The 18209-nt window shown below is 48.9% G+C and overlaps 1 pseudogene; it reads right to left on the minus strand.

Annotated features, from left to right (window-relative positions):
- The window catches only part of LOC141074057 (uncharacterized), a 60587-nt pseudogene that overhangs the window by 21110 nt on the left and 21268 nt on the right, over positions 1 to 18209 (minus strand).

The raw sequence follows: 18209 nt of genomic DNA on the forward strand, positions 1-18209 counted from the left end.
ACTCCTGTTCTTCCTCTGACTCTGAACTAACAATGACCTGTTTTCTATGACTAGACTCTGCGGGAGTGCTGGCGCGGTTGATGGCTTGTATTTCCTCCCTAATTATGGCTCGGATATCCTTAGAAGATATCGTCGACCCCTGCCTGGTCTCTTTAATGCATTGTTTGCAGAGTTTTTTGGGGTAGGAGTCAGGGACAGGCTCTGAACATAATGCGCATTCTTTATGTTTTGTTTTTCCTTTTTTCTTTGACTGAAGTGGGAGGTCAAAGGTAAAGAGAGGGGGGGGGGGGGGGAGGAGAGGAGGTTCGCTTAATAGGTAGAGCAGCTGCTTTGCACACTCACCCAGTGAAGCTTAATACCGGTTCGGATGGCTGAGACGGTTTGGATCGGGTTTCTGCTGCCTCGCTCCTGCGGGCAGTCTCTGTCCTGGCGCTGCGGTCCCTGGTGGAGTTGCCCCCAGCTGAATCCCCTGCTGGGGTCTGCGACTCTGCGGGGGACGACATGTTCCAACGTTGCAGCGCTGTTTTATCTGTACACTTATCGTACCCCCGGAAGTCGCCCTGTCACAGGGCGCATGCGCCGCGTCATCGCCATCTTACCCCGGAAGTTCAACCATTACTTCCGGGGTATAGGAGCGTCGGGCGCCGGCCTGCTCCCGCGCCACCGCTATTGACAGCGCGGCTCGCGCGCTCATGGCCTCACCATCCACGTTATACCCCCACCGATGGGGATGGGGGGGATCTCCCGGATGCCAGACCGGCCCCGCTCCCTGGTAAGACCGGGCGGCCCTCCCCGGACCCGGCCATTACCACTATGCCACCAGACGAGGGGGGAGCCGTCAAACGGAGTCTCCCCCGACGCTGCTTCCGGACCGCAGCCCCTGCCGATCCCGAAGAGACCGCACAGGCGGATGCATGGCCCAGGTAAGATCCTGCAGGATCCTGCTCCATTTGGAACAGGAAACCAAAAACTGAGGAGGAAAGGCGGACCGCCCCTTTTATCTTTCCTGTAGGGTTTCCTGTTCCAAATGGGCGGATCCGATACCTCCAGTGGGTGCTGTCGTGGCGAAGAGTAAAAATATGGTAGTTTTAACACAAATTGAAAAGTCAGGATAAAGGGAAACTGCTGTTATTGTAGAGAAATTCACACTCGGCCTCACTGCACATTTACTGTTGTCGCTCATAAAAGGGAAGTTTGGTCAGAAAGACTGGACCTGGTCTTGTAGGGACCATGAGACATTCAGCAGCACAGAAGGGAGAGAAGATTCATCCAATAAGATCTCAGGGATCTAGGAAGCCAACAGCATCATTACCCTCCGCTTTCTCTTACAGGCCCAGCATAAGATTTTTCTTCAAGTGATTTTCTAACCTGTCAGCACATTCTATGTACGCTGTCATTTGGCTTTATAGTTACAGATCTGGGCAGGTAATGGTCAGTGTTTTCTAATCCCAGGGGGTAGGTGGATCCTCCAGGTTGTAAGTTCTATAGAAAAGAGCTTTCAATGCCCAAAGTCATTTGAACACTTTTGGGTGGAGGAGAATGTTGCGGTCTAGAGGCAAAATGGTGATCATGGTAATACGGCCGGACTACACCACCGATAAAGCAGCCACAGCCGGTGACTGAGAGGAATCTGTGACTTCTCTGCATTCAGTGGTTACTACTCACCCGGGTAGTCATATGTGGGAATCTCCTCTTTACACCACTCATCATCTCTCACATATGTCTCTGTAGTGTTAATATGGGTCAGATCTTCACCCTGAAACAAATATTGTAAAAGTCACTGACAGATGGGGAAGTCCCATCTATGATCAGCTCTAATCCTGCCATCTCCACCGTTCTCATTACACAAGTATAAAACAGATAATACTGGTGGATAAAACAAGACTGAGCACAAGACCTTCTCAGCCGTCTACACATCATAGGGGAGATCTCCTGACACCTTCTCTCCATCTACCTGATGATCCTGAGGAGCACTGGGATCTTCTTGTTTACAGTCCTGTGGAAGAAGAGGACGGGGACATCTCTCTGGTGTTGTCCTCTTACTGGATAGATCTGGAGGAAACACACACAGGGACTGAATTCATTCTCTACATACAGATAATTATAGGCCGTGTGTATTTAGTCCTGTCTATTACCTGGAGATGTGAGGGGCTGGGGAACCTCCATTATGACGTTCTTGTACAGATCTCTGTGTCCTTCTAAATACTCCCACTCCTCCATGGAGAAATAGACAGCGACATCCTGACACCTTATAGGAACCTGACACATACAATGATACCATCATCCCCCGATCCCTTCATAGTGTTACTGCATAATGTCCCAGCATTCCCAGCAGTGTCACCTCTCCAGTCAGCAGCTCAATCATCTTGTAGATGAGTTCTAGGATCTTCTGGTCATTGATGTCCTCATGGATCAGGGGGTGAGGTGGAGGCCCTGTGATTGGGCTCAGGGGTCTTCCCCATCCCTCAGACACAGGGTCCTGACAGCGATCACTAGAGGTCTTCTTCACCACTGTGTAATCCTGCTTATGGAGAGACACATTAATAAATCTCACAACAGACATTTCCAGAGTCCTCACCTCTCCAGTTCTGTCCATCTGTTATTCCCATAGATAAGAATGATGTAATGTGACGTCATCAGAATCTCTCACCTCTCCAGTGAGACGGAAGAGGATCTCTAGGGTGAGGTGTAACATCCTCTCCGCCATCTTGTCTCTGTCCATATCCATCCTTGATGGGTAAATCAGGAAAATTCTCTTCTGTAGAAGATCTTCACTGAGAGGATCCGATATTGTAGAGACCTGAATGAGAAGAAGATGATCCGATGTAACATCATAAGAATCCTGTGTAATAATACAATTACTGGAGATAATAAGGGAAACATATGAGGAGATTTATTATCTTACAGGGTTTAGTTTTCTCCCCTGACATCTACTAATAAAACCTATATATTTAGGCCACAGACAACAAGCAGTTTCCTCCTCAGAGTCGGCAGCTGAACACGTTCCTCATAGACTCATCTTCCATAACGCTAATTCTCGTCTCATTACCGACACTGGAATCGGCATTAGCAATACTGCAGGAGATATTCATTACACGCGACATGAGAAATAACTCCTTCATGGTGAGGACGACATCGTCATCTTCTACTGCGGTTCTAGAGACAGATTTGGCCGGAGTCGGTCACTGCCTCCATCCCCACCGGCCGTCTATATGAAGGTTTCCCGTCTTCCCCGCACTGGAATCTTCTATCACGTTAGATCTCAGCTCTGAGTCACACACAGAAGTTTGAGGCTTTTCTGGAAGAACAGGACATGACTTATGGATATGGGACGGACCCCCACTCCATGTTAAAACCACCATAACTACAGTAAACCTAGGCACTAGAATAAATACACAACACATTATTTTTGGTTGTCAAAATGGCCACAGCTTTATTTAAATCACAGGATTAACACAATCACAGTAGGAGTCAGGTGAAGTGCTAGTACATTGGGATTGACAAGTACTGTGATATCCCAGCTGTCTGACATACAGAACCAGGCCAGACAGCCATAAAGGGGCGGCACACACTGGCTTGCCATTCAAGCAGAGCCAGTAAACTTTCAGGGCACCAATGACCCTATTATCCTCACTCCTGTGCTTAACCACTGTGGCCGCCCCTGATTGACGTTACCATTACAACGTCCTTGAGGCTGGCCACCAAAGCCGAGCCTGTTCACCACCATGAGGTTTTACATCCTCTATTAGTTAAAATGAGTCCACCTTAACTTGCCTGCAACTTCCACCTGACTCCTAAACCGCAAAGCTGTGACGGGTTATAAATTCACATTTGACACCTTTTTTTTTTTTTTTTTTTTTTTTTAATAAATCACTTTAGTAAACTTATAAGCTAGAAGTCCCTGCAAAAGCATTAAGGGGACTAGCTTGGCAAACCTCCGACTCACAAAGAGTCATCCTACAGCACTCAGGAGAGGAAAAACCCCCTGTGGAGGAAACCTCTAGGGAACCATGGCTGAAGGATGGCCCTTCCCTTGGGCTTAGAAGGTTAATGCTGTTAACTCTTTATAGCCATGATAAAATTGAGCCAGGAACAAGATATACATGGTAATTTCAAAAATACAATAAAGCATTCATCATACAAGCAATAATCAAAACGTTTTAGGACAATGATTGTAAACAGGGCGGGTGGGCGGGAAATGCTTCCTCCTGTTCATCCTGTCCAAGAAAGAGGGAAGAGACACAGATTTCCTGCTCTATATAAGCCCCACCCTCCTCACAGTAACTCACCAGGCACAGACATACTGTGCTTCTTACTCTGAAAGCAACATCACTCTAGCTTAAAAATCTACACTATACCAAAAAGCTGCAGGAGTAAAGGTCCACCCATCCCCAAGTCATGTCCTCCTCCGCCTATGGCTCCAGTGGTTTCTTGACTTATGGATATGGGACGGACCCCCACTCCATGTTAAAACCACCATAACTACAGTAAACCTAGGCACTAGAATAAATACACAACACATTATTTTTGGTTGTCAAAATGGCCACAGCTTTATTTAAATCACAGGATTAACACAATCACAGTAGGAGTCAGGTGAAGTGCTAGTACATTGGGATTGACAAGTACTGTGATATCCCAGCTGTCTGACATACAGAACCAGGCCAGACAGCCATAAAGGGGCGGCACACACTGGCTTGCCATTCAAGCAGAGCCAGTAAACTTTCAGGGCACCAATGACCCCATTATCCTCACTCCTGTGCTTAACCACTGTGGCCGCCCCTGATTGACGTTACCATTACAACGTCCTTGAGGCTGGCCACCAAAGCCGAGCCTGTTCACCACCATGAGGTTTTACATCCTCTATTAGTTAAAATGAGTCCACCTTAACTTGCCTGCAACTTCCACCTGACTCCTAAACCGCCACCAGAGAGGCCATTTGACACCTTAAATGGACTCGCCCCCACCAACCATGCCTAATAAAGCCATCAACCATTTCTACATGCTATGGAAAGTCTGTGCACACAAGTAATAAAATTAAAATTCCAGAGCTCCGACAGATTAATTTTATCGATGCCATGCTACCAAGTTATAATCGATAATACGGTAACTACAGCAAAATAGCAGTTGTTAAACATCCTGCAATGAGGATCCCATAATGGGGAATGTGGAAAGTAAGCCATAATTAAGGTCATAGCCACAATCTGAATACCTGCATAATGACATCTGTCATGCCTCAAAAAACTATTATACCGCATGTATTGTAGCCAGCTCTAATAATTCACCAAATCACAGATTTTAGTTCTAGAAACCACCATTATTTACAGTAGCTGTGCAGTAAAATGTCTTAAACCCACTTACTATCACTACCCGAAAAGTGATGAACATATCAATAGAAAGATATTATAAATAGGGAGTAATTAAAACTATACACAATATAACATCAACATTATAACCGACCATAAAATAACATTCAGAATATCTGGAAGCAGCAATTTAAATAAACCTAAAGCAGAAATAAAGTCTACAAAGGCATTATTAATAACCCGGCCACGCCATTGTTGTTTTTTATGCACTTGATAACATTTACTGTTGACCTCTCCAACTGGGTCAAAGGCATTGGGAATAGGCATATTGCCCTTTTTGTTAATGCACTTGATTACTTTACCCTTAGCGGCTCCCACTGGCTCAAGGGCACCGGGAGTAGGCATACTGCCCTTTGTGTTAATGCACTTGATGATACCCTTAGCCGCTCACACCAGCTCAAGGGCATCGGGAATAGGCATATCGCCCTTCATGTTAATGCACTTGATTACTTTACCCTTAGTCACTCCCACTGACTCAAGGGCACACTGATTAGGTGCAGTGCTCTTCAGTTTTGTGCACTAGATAACTGCATTGTCCAGACGACAACCTTGTTCTCTTCACCCCTCCAGCCGCCGTCCCTGGCACAGAGGAGCCAATTTCTTCTGTAGGCATGCAAAATATGATTGCCCTGACCCCAGGGACATTACCCTAACAGGGTCCTATAAAATATAAATGCTTCTGGAGACCAGGGGGCCATACCTTGATGGTCACCCCTCCATACCAGGGGGCCATACCCGAGATGGTTACCCCCTCCACACCAGGGGGCCATACACGAGATGGTTACCCTCCACACCAGGGGGCCATACACGAGATGATTACCCCTCAAAACCAGGGTGCCATACCTGAATTGGTTATCCTTCCAAACCCAGGGGGGGGGGGGTCCGCGGCCAGTTTATTAACAAATAACAAACATTTACAATAAGTATTAAATACACAATCATATACGACATGAGGGGAGGGTTCTTGGAGCCCCAAAAATACTGGCTAAATATTTTGGCAAACACACAAGAACTTAAAAAATCCACGTTACCCACAGCCGTAAACCACCAGCTCGAGGGCACCAAACATCCCATTCCGGGAAGTCCAACCACCGAAAGCTCCCGGGTAACACCCCGTCCAGAGTTACCCGTCCAGAGCCGTAACCAAAAGCCAGATCCAGAATTTTAACTTCCAATTCCTTTTTGCTGATTCAGCATCAACTCCAAGAACCCCACCCAGAGGTCCATACTTAATATGGTTACCCCTACTGACCAATTTATAAATAGCTTCCAGGACCCACTAAAAGGAAAACAAATGTTTGTTTTTTTGTTTTTGTTTTTTTTTTGTTTTTTTAAATTCATGTTCTTATTAAAATAAACATAAAATAAACTTTACAGCATAAATCACATTAATACGCTGGGGGGAGTCCTTGAAGCTCCCAAATCTGGTGATTACCAAACATAAAATGTACCAACAATTACACCCAGCTGTTACCCCCACTAGATCGGGAGCACATAGCCACAAGGGTTCCAACGTTCACTTGAATTTCCTCCACCTTTCACCAGGTCCAGAACCATATTAACTTCCAAAAAGAGGAATCCATATCCCAATGAATCCCCCAGACCAATTTCTAACCAACTTCTAGGACCCCCCTAACCACCAGGCTCCAGGTAATCCACTCAGGCCTGTGCCATCTGCCATCTTAAGTAATATAAAATAAGCACTTGGTGAGTATACACTGGTCCCCTTTTTTTTTAAGTTATTATTCACACCTTTATTAAAACAAACATACCATAAAACATCAAAACATAAATAATATTAACACGGTGGTAGGAGTCCTTGAAGCTCCCAAAATCCAGTGATTACCAAACATAAAGTGAACATAAAATGTACCAACAATTACTCCCAGCCATTACCCCACCAGCTTGGGAGCACCATAACCACAAGGGTTCCGATGTTCACTTGAATTTCCTGGGGATCCGACAAACCCTTGCCGAAACTCCCCTCCACCTTTCACCAGATCCAGAACCATATTGAATTCCAAAAGGAGGAAACCATATCCCAATGGATCCCCCAGACCATATTTAACCAACTTCAAGGACCCCTCCAACCGCACAAAATGTGGGATAAGTGAGGGTGAAAAATTCACAGGTTTACAACCAAGGTATACAACAGGTTAATAATGGAAAATATCCCATCGTAAGGTCCAGAAATAGACAGAGATGGGCAATGCTGTGTTATATGAGAAGCCGCCTGCTCCTCTACAGCAGTTACAGACTCTAATCACCAGCTGCGCATAAATGGTAAGAAACATGTAGGTCTAATATAAGCAGCCTGCAGTCATAGGTGTGTGTGCAGAAAACTGCAAGTTCTGTATCCCAGTCATTCTACTACATACAATTACAATAGACGAGAGACAGGGCTGAAGACTGGGCCCATGATGTGTCCTCCAGAGCAATGTGCAGCCTCACACTAGGAGTGCCCACTCACTGCCCGCCATGTGCGGAGTTATTAGTGCCCACTCACTGCCCGCCATGTGCTGAGTTATTAGTGCCCACTCACTGCCCGCCATGTGCTGAGTTATTAGTGCCCACTCACTGCCCCGCCATGTGCTGAGTTATTAGTGCCCACTCACTGCCCCGCCATGTGCTGAGTTATTTGTGCCCACTCACTGCCCCGCCATGTGCTGAGTTATTTGTGCACACTCACTGCCTGCCATGTGCTGAGTTATTTGTGCACACTCAAATGTGCCGAGTCACTCACCGATTATTTATTTTACACATGATAAAACATAAACCATTCAGGCCTGTGCTATCCACCATCTTAGGTAATATAAAATAAGCTCTTGGTGGGTACACTCTGATCATGCAATATATGAGGGGGAGGACTAAAGGCAGCAATCGCTACAGAAATCAAGCACTAAGCTGGAAGTCATGTCCAGATTATATGTACAGCCAGGAAAATGACCTGGAGGCACAGGATGTCTGTACCCAGCATGATCCGTATACAGCACAGTGAGGAGTGATATCATGTATACAGGCCTGTGGTACAGGTTAAGTATACAGCACAGGGATAGAGCCTTTACACATATACCACATATAGTGAGTGACCTGGTTACACAGGATCTGCACACCCAGCCTCACAGTGTGTAACAGAGATGAGGTCTCATACAGATCATCAGACTCCATAACTGGGATGGGGGGATAATCCGCACACAGCAGGGTCAGTATACAGTGCACTGACATGAAGTGCAGCCTCTCACCATCACACATACACCATCCCCCGACTGCTCCTCTCACCAGTGTCTCTAATACATGGGACTGCCCAGCTCCACCATAGTAATGGCAGACACTGCGTCCCTGCTCTGTCCTGTCATACATAAACCCAGAACTCATGAAGACTCTGTATAATACAGCAGTAATGTGGGATATCAGAAATGTCTGCAGGGAGGTCACACAAAAGCTGCCTCTGCAATAAGTGAGGGAACATGGCAGCTACATGAATTACTGAGGTAATCTTGATCCCAGATATGATGTAGGAGCTGATACTGTACACACTACACCATGTCTGAGGTGAATGCAGAGTAGTATATCAAACATGTCTGCAGGGAGGTCACACGGAAGCTCACAGTCTGTGAGGAAAATGCAGCGTGCACATGAGGGACATGGCCGCTACATGAATTGCTGAGGTAATATTGGTCCCATACATAATGTAGGAGCTGATACTACACTGGTACATGATGTCTGAGGGGAATGTGCTCCTATCAGCTGTAATGTGAGGTGATAACCCCAGTATTATCCTCCCTGACACTGCAGACATGCTTCCTCCTGTTCATCCTGTGCAAGAAAGAGGGAGACACAGATTTCCTGCTCTATATAATCCTCCCCCTCCTCACAGTGACCCCCAGGCACAGACATACTGGGCTTCTTACTCTGAAAGCAACATCACTCTAGCTTAAAATCTACACCACTAGACCAAAAAGCTGCAGGAGTAAAGGTCCAACCATCCCCAAGTCATGTCCTCCTCCGCCTATGGCTCCAGTGGTTTCTGGAGAGATCTGAGGCCGATGTCTCCATGTACAGGGTTTCCCCTCGGGATAAGAGGCTTTTCTATCCCTTTCCCCCAATTAGAGGGGACACCTGTGGATATCGGGGTCTTTACCGGCTGCAGTCCTGGGGGGATTTACTCAGTAACGTGGACGTTGGACAAACGTCACCATCAATTCCCATCAGAGTGAAGGAACATCGCTCCTCTATTCAGCTCTATGGATCCAGGATGAAATCCACTGCGGCCCCTGCAAGAAAAGAGCGAAGTCTGGTGAGACCCCCGAGGCCGGAGATTTCTACAGCTGCTCTGTGCACACAGGACCTGTGATGAGGTCACAGGAGGGGAGGAGTCAGGGGTCACATGATCAGGGGCCTCAGTGTGTGCAGGACTCTGCTGTGCTGGTTGTCATGGTGCTGGATGAGGGGAAGTTTATGTGTGGGGTCAGGAGGGGTTTACAGGGTGGATGTAGCAGAGCCGTGTGTGTACGAGGTGTACGGAGCGGAGCCGTGTGTGTACGAGGTGTACGGAGCGGAGCCGTGTGTGTACGAGGTGTACGGAGCGGAGCCGCGTGTGTACGAGGTGTACGGAGCGGAGCCGCGTGTGTACGAGGTGTACGGAGCGGAGCCGTGTGTGTACGAGGTGTACGGAGCGGAGCCGTGTGTGTACGAGGTGTACGGAGCGGAGCCGCGTGTGTACGAGGTGTACGGAGCGGAGCCGTGTGTGTACGAGGTGTACGGAGCGGAGCCGCGTGTGTACGAGGTGTACGGAGCGGAGCCGCGTGTGTACGAGGTGTACGGAGCGGAGCCGCGTGTGTACGAGGTGTACGGAGCGGAGCCGCGTGTGTACGAGGTGTACGGAGCGGAGCCGCGTGTGTACGAGGTGTACGGAGCGGAGCCGTGTGTGTACGAGGTGTACGGAGCGGAGCCGCGTGTGTACGAGGTGTACGGAGCGGAGCCGCGTGTGTACGAGGTGTACGGAGCGGAGCCGCGTGTGTACGAGGTGTACGGAGCGGAGCCGCGTGTGTACGAGGTGTACGGAGCGGAGCCGTGTGTGTACGAGGTGTACGGAGCGGAGCCGTGTGTGTACGAGGTGTACGGAGCGGAGCCGCGTGTGTACGAGGTGTACGGAGCGGAGCCGTGTGTGTACGAGGTGTACGGAGCGGAGCCGTGTGTGTACGAGGTGTACGGAGCGGAGCCGAGTGTGTACGAGGTGTACGGAGCGGAGCCGCGTGTGTACGAGGTGTACGGAGCGGAGCCGTGTGTGTACGAGGTGTACGGAGCGGAGCCGAGTGTGTACGAGGTGTACGGAGCGGAGCCGAGTGTGTACGAGGTGTACGGAGCGGAGCCCTGTGTGTACGAGGTGTACGGAGCGGAGCCGCGTGTGTACGAGGTGCACGGAGCGGAGCCGCGTGTGTACGAGGTGTACGGAGCGGAGCCGCGTGTGTACGAGGTGTACGGAGCGGAGCCGCGTGTGTACGAGGTGTACGGAGCGGAGCCGCGTGTGTACGAGGTGTACGGAGCGGAGCCGCGTGTGTACGAGGTGTACGGAGCGGAGCCGCGTGTGTACGAGGTGTACGGAGCGGAGCCGCGTGTGTACGAGGTGTACGGAGCGGAGCCGCGTGTGTACGAGGTGTACGGAGCGGAGCCGCGTGTGTACGAGGTGTACGGAGCGGAGCCGCGTGTGTACGAGGTGTACGGAGCGGAGCCGCGTGTGTACGAGGTGTACGGAGCGGAGCCGCGTGTGTACGAGGTGTACGGAGCGGAGCCGCGTGTGTACGAGGTGTACGGAGCGGAGCCGCGTGTGTACGAGGTGTACGGAGCGGAGCCGCGTGTGTACGAGGTGTACGGAGCGGAGCCGCGTGTGTACGAGGTGTACGGAGCGGAGCCGAGTGTGTACGAGGTGTACGGAGCGGAGCCGCGTGTGTACGAGGTGCACGGAGCGGAGCCGCATGTGTACGAGGTGTACGGAGCGGAGCCGCGTGTGTACGAGGTGCACGGAGCGGAGCCGCATGTGTACGAGGTGTACGGAGCGGAGCTGTGTGTGTACGAGGTGCACGGAGCGGAGCCGCATGTGTACGAGGTGTACGGAGCGGAGCCGTGTGTGTACGAGGTGTACGGAGCGGAGCCGCGTGTGTACGAGGTGTACGGAGCGGAGCCGCGTGTGTACGAGGTGTACGGAGCGGAGCCGCGTGTGTACGAGGTGTACAGAGCGGAGCCGCGTGTGTACGAGGTGTACAGAGCGGAACCGCGTGTGTACGAGGTGTACGGAGCGGAGCCGCGTGTGTACGAGGTGTACGGAGCGGAGCCGCGTGTGTACGAGGTGTACGGAGAGGAACCGTGTGTGTACGAGGTGTACGGAGCGGAGCCGTGTGTGTACGAGGTGTATGGAGCGGAGCCGTGTGTGTACGAGGTGTATGGAGCGGAGCCGTGTGTGTACGAGGTGTACGGAGCGGAGCCGCATGTGTACGAGGTGTACGGAGCGGAGCTGTGTGTGTACGAGGTGTACGGAGCGAAGCCGTGTTTGTGTGGACCCCTCTGTGTTCTCTGTATACCCCCAGGTTCGGTTGTAGACCCCTCTGTGTTTGCTGTATACACCCATATACCCCCAGGTTCGGTCGCAGACACCTCTGTGTACGCTGTATACACCCGTATACCCCCAGCTTCAGTCGCAGATCCCTGTGTATACCGTATACACCTGTTTACCCCAAGCTTCAGTCACAGACCCCGCGTCTCTCACACTATATACACCTGTATACCCCCAACTTCAGTCGCAGACCCCTCTGTGTATGCTGTATACACCCGTATAACCCCAGCTTTGGTCACGGACCCCCCTGTGTACACTGTATACACCTGTATACCCCCAGCTTTGGTAACAGACCCCTGTGTACACTGTATACACCCGTATACCCCCAGCTTCAGTCATAGACCCCTCTGTGTATGCGTTATACACCTGTATATCCCCAGCTTCGGTAACAGACCCCTGTGTACGTTGTATACACCTGTATACCCCCAGCTTTGGTCACAGACCCCCCTGTGTATGCTGTATACACCCGTATACCCCCAGCTTCAGTCATAGACTCTTCTGTGTATGCTGTATACACCCGTATACCCCCAGCTTCGGTAACACCCCTGTGTACGTTGTATACACCTGTATACCCCCAGCTTTGGTCACAGACCCCCCTGTGTACGCTGTATACACCCGTATACCCCAGCTTCAGTCATGGACCCTTTTGTGTATGCTGTCTACACCCGTATACCCCCAGCTTCGGTCGCAGACCCCTCTGTGTACGCTGCATACACCGTATACCCCCAGATTCGGTCACAGCCCCGTGTTCACTGTATGCACCCGTATATCCCCAGTTTTGGTCGCAGACCCCTGTTTGCGCTGTATACACCCGTATACTCCCAGGTTCGGTCGCAGACCCCCCTGTGTACGCTGTATACACCCGTATACCCCCAGCTTCAGTCATAGACCCCTCTGTGTATGCTGTACACACTCGTATATCCCCAGCTTTGGTAATAGACCCCTGTGTACACTGTATACACTTGTATACCCCCAGCTTCGGTCACAGATCCCTGTGTACTCTGTATACACCCGTATACCCCCAGCTTTGGTCGCAGACCCCTGTGTATACCGTATACACCTGTTTACCCCAAGCTTCAGTCACAGACCCCGCGTCTCTCACACTATATACACCTGTATACCCCCAACTTCAGTCGCAGACCCCTCTGTGTATGCTGTATACACCCGTATAACCCCAGCTTTGGTCACGGACCCCCCTGTGTACACTGTATACACCTGTATACCCCCAGCTTTGGTAACAGACCCCTGTGTACACTGTATACACCCGTATACCCCCAGCTTCAGTCATAGACCCCTCTGTGTATGCGTTATACACCTGTATATCCCCAGCTTCGGTAACAGACCCCTGTGTACGTTGTATACACCTGTATACCCCCAGCTTTGGTCACAGACCCCCCTGTGTATGCTGTATACACCCGTATACCCCCAGCTTCAGTCATAGACTCTTCTGTGTATGCTGTATACACCCGTATACCCCCAGCTTCGGTAACACCCCTGTGTACGTTGTATACACCTGTATACCCCCAGCTTTGGTCACAGACCCCCCTGTGTACGCTGTATACACCCGTATACCCCAGCTTCAGTCATGGACCCTTTTGTGTATGCTGTCTACACCCGTATACCCCCAGCTTCGGTCGCAGACCCCTCTGTGTACGCTGCATACACCGTATACCCCCAGATTCGGTCACAGCCCCGTGTTCACTGTATGCACCCGTATATCCCCAGTTTTGGTCGCAGACCCCTGTTTGCGCTGTATACACCCGTATACTCCCAGGTTCGGTCGCAGACCCCCCTGTGTACGCTGTATACACCCGTATACCCCCAGCTTCAGTCATAGACCCCTCTGTGTATGCTGTACACACTCGTATATCCCCAGCTTTGGTAATAGACCCCTGTGTACACTGTATACACTTGTATACCCCCAGCTTCGGTCACAGATCCCTGTGTACTCTGTATACACCCGTATACCCCCAGCTTTGGTCGCAGACCCCTGTGTATGCTGTATACACCCGTATATCCCCAGCTTTGGTAACAGACCCCTGTGTACACTGTATACACCTGTATACCCCCAGCTTCGGTCACAGATCCCTGTGTACTCTGTATACACCCGTATACCCCCAGCTTTGGTCGCAGACCCCTGTGTATGCTGTATACACCCGTACACCCCCAGCTTCGGTCACAGACCCCTCTGTGTATGCTGTATACACCCGTATACCCCCAGCTTCGGTCACAGACCCTGCATCTCTCACACTGTAGAACTGACGCCGGACACACACGGTAAAACTGTGGTCATCGGTCTCTCATCTCTCGCACTTATACTGATAACATAAGATGGAGTCAGACGAACCCTCCTACAAAACGTGAGAACAAAGTCATTACTACAGGACTGTGTGAGAAAGGGATTTATTCTACAAGAAACGCTGGGGCCACAAATGAGAATAACATTTTTAACAGGGAAAAATGCAAAGTGCTACATCTGGGCAATAAAAATGAAAAAAGCATATACAGAATGGGAGGAATAGGGCTAAGCAAGAGCACATGTGAAAAAGACTTGGGTATACTAATAGATCACAGACTGAATATGAGTAAACAGTGTGATGCAGCAGCAAAAAAGGCAAATGCAATTCTAGGATGTATTAACAGAAGCATACAGTCTAGATCACGTGAAGTCATTATTTCCCTCTACTCCTCTTTGGTCAGACCTCATCTGGAATATTGTGTCCAGTTTTGGGCACCACATTTTAAAAAAGACATCAACAATCTGGAGCAAGTTCAGAAAAGAGCGACCAGAATGGTGATCGGTCTGCAAACCCTGTCTTATGAGGAAAGGTTGCAGGATTTGGGAATGTTTAGTTTGCAAAAGACAAGACTGAGAGGAGACTTAATAGCTGTCTACAAATATCTAAAGGGCTGTCACATTGTAGAAGGATCAACTTTATTCTCATTTGCACAAGGAAAGACTAGAAGCAATGGGATGAAACTGAATGGGAGGAGACACAGATTAGATATTAGAAAAAACTTTTTGACAGTTAGAGTGATCAATGAGTGGAACAGGCTGCCACAAGAAGTGGTGAGTTCTCCTTCAATGGAAGTCTTCAAACAGAGGCTGGACAGACATCTGTCTGGGATGATTTAGCGAATCCTGCTTTGAGCAGGGGGTTGGACCAGATGGCCCAGGAGGTCCCTTCCAACTCTACGATTCTATGATTCTAATGTTGTTCATCTTCTCTTTCACCATAGATCTTGGCAGTGAGGGCAACTTCCACTTTGCCGCAATGTGGATTTTAGTGGTCATACATAAGTAGTTTACTAGCTTCTGAAAGCTTTTTGGAAGCTGGGAAGGCCTGGTTCCCAGAAAAAGGGTAGAAGGTTCCAGATCAACCGGTCCACCATACATCTGTGCTATCAGACGCTTCACCTTCTCCCAAAGCCCAGAAACCACCATACAAGACCACCAAATATGTCTCATGTCACCAGATATTCCACAGCCCCTAAAACAGTCTCCCGAGATTTTAGGAAAAATGCTGTGAATTTTTTCCGGTACATAATAGACTCTGTGCAATAGTTTTAAGGAGGTCTCCTCAAGGGAAGTCTGGTGACTACCTCTTGAAATGGTGTCATAATTGACTGTTCAAACCCCAAATCCTCCTCCCACTGTAACATACTGTATACTTCAATTTTTTATCATTTTGTGGAGAATTTATAGCATAGTAGATCAATGAGTAGAGGCGTAGCTAGGGTTTTGGTTCGGGGGGGCGAAACTTCTGAGTGAGCTCCCAACCAGGTAACCTTGATTACAACTCGGTGACGCCCAGTAATAGTGGAGGAGAACCTCAGCAGAGGACCGCGCTGTTGCTGAATATAATTTCTAAATAAAGACCAATATTGATATTACCGCCATATAGTGAGTGGTAGATACCCGTCCTACACAACATACTGTATAAGAGATCACAGCACAGTTACAGATGGTGACTTACAGCTGACGTTCTTTCTGATGGAATCGTTCACTTTTCCATCTGGCCCAGACCAACATGACAACTTCTTCCAGGAAGGACTCGTCTGCAGAGATTACAACAAAGATTCATTTCATGTCTCAAATTTTCAGCACTGTCACCAATGGGATTACTCCCTACCTGCACAAACTTCTTACCCTGCTGATACCCCAATGCTGAGCCGCTGCTGCTGTATGTGTCCCTTTAACTGGACCTGCTGTGTGGTTCTCTGTGCCCTCTAAATTCTAAAGCAACTCTCAAAAACAGTGCCCATATTTTGTCCCCTAGAAAGTAATAGCGCCATTTGTGCCCCTTTGACAGTCACAGTTACCTGAGTTCCCTATAACAATAAGTGCCCACTTTACATTTAATAATGTCATGAGTCTCCTGCTGTACAGCTCCCCTATACATAGTATGATGCTCCCCTATACACTGTATGATGCTCCCCTATACACTGTATGATGCTCCCCTATACACAGTATGATGCTCCCCTATACACAGTATGATGCTCCCCTATACACTGTATGATGCTCCCCTATACACTGTATGATGCTCCCCTATACACAGTATGATGCTCCCCTATGCACTGTATGATGCTCCCCTATACACTGTATGATGCTCCCCTATACACAGTATGATGCTCCCCTATACACTGTATGATGCTCCCCTATACACTGTATGATGCTCCCCTATACACAGTATGATGCTCCCCTATACACAGTATGATGCTCCCCTATACACTGTATGATGCTCCCCTATACACAGTATGATGCTCCCCTATACACTGTATGATGCTCCCCTATACACTGTATGATGCTCCCCTATACACTGTATGATGCTCCCCTATACACAGTATGATGCTCCCCTATACACAGTATGATGCTCCCCTATACACTGTATGATGCTCCCCTGTACACAGTATGATGCTCCCCTATACACAGTATGATGCTCCCCTATACACAGTATGATGCTCCCCTATACACAGTATGATGCTCCCCTATACACTGTATGATGCTCCCCTATACACTGTATGATGCTCCCCTATACACTGTATGATGCTCCCCTATACACTGTATGATGCTCCCCTATACACTGTATGATGCTCCCCTATACACAGTATGATGCTCCCCTATACACAGTATGATGCTCCCCTATACACTGTATGATGCTCCCCTGTACACAGTATGATGCTCCCCTATACACAGTATGATGCTCCCCTATACACAGTATGATGCTCCCCTGTACACAGTATGATGCTCCCCTATACACTGTATGATGCTCCCCTATACACTGTATGATGCTCCCCTATACACAGTATGATTCTCCCCTATACACTGTATGATGCTCCCCTATACACAGTATGATTCTCCCCTATACACTGTATGATGCTCCCCTATACACAGTATGATGCTCCCCTATACACAGTATGATTCTCCCCTATACACTGTATGATGCTCCCCTATACACTGTATGATGCTCCCCTATACACAGTATGATGCTCCCCTGTACACAGTATGATGCTCCCCTATACACTGTATGATGCTCCCCTATACACTGTATGATGCTCCCCTATACACAGTATGATTCTCCCCTATACACTGTATGATGCTCCCCTATACACAGTATGATGCTCCCCTATACACAGTATGATGCTCCCCTATACACTGTATGATGCTCCCCTATACACTGTATGATGCTCCCCTATACACTGTATGATGCTCCCCTATACACTGTATGATGCTCCCCTATACACTGCATGATGCTCCCCTATACACTGCATGATGCTCCCCTATACACTGTATGATGCTCCCCTATACACTGTATGATGCTCCCCTAGAAAGTAATAGCGCCATTTGTGCCCCTTTGACAGTCACAGTTACCTGAGTTCCCTATAACAATAAGTGCCCACTTTACATTTAATAATGTCATGAGTCTCCTGCTGTACAGCTCCCCTATACACAGTATGATGCTCCCCTATACACAGTATGATGCTTCCCTATACACTGTATGATGCTCCCCTATACTGTATGATGCTCCCCTATACACAGTATGATGCTCCCCTATACACAGTATGATGCTCCCCTATACACTGTATGATGCTCCCCTATACACTGTATGATGCTCCCCTATACACAGTATGATGCTCCCCTATACACTGTATGATGCTCCCCTATACACTGTATGATGCTCCCCTATACACAGTATGATGCTCCCCTATACACAGTATGATGCTCCCCTATACAC

This window comes from Dendrobates tinctorius, unplaced genomic scaffold, assembly GCF_039654945.1.
Source record: "Dendrobates tinctorius isolate UK_male_01 unplaced genomic scaffold, ASM3965494v1 ptg000322l, whole genome shotgun sequence".
NCBI classification, from domain to species: Eukaryota; Metazoa; Chordata; class Amphibia; order Anura; family Dendrobatidae; genus Dendrobates; species Dendrobates tinctorius.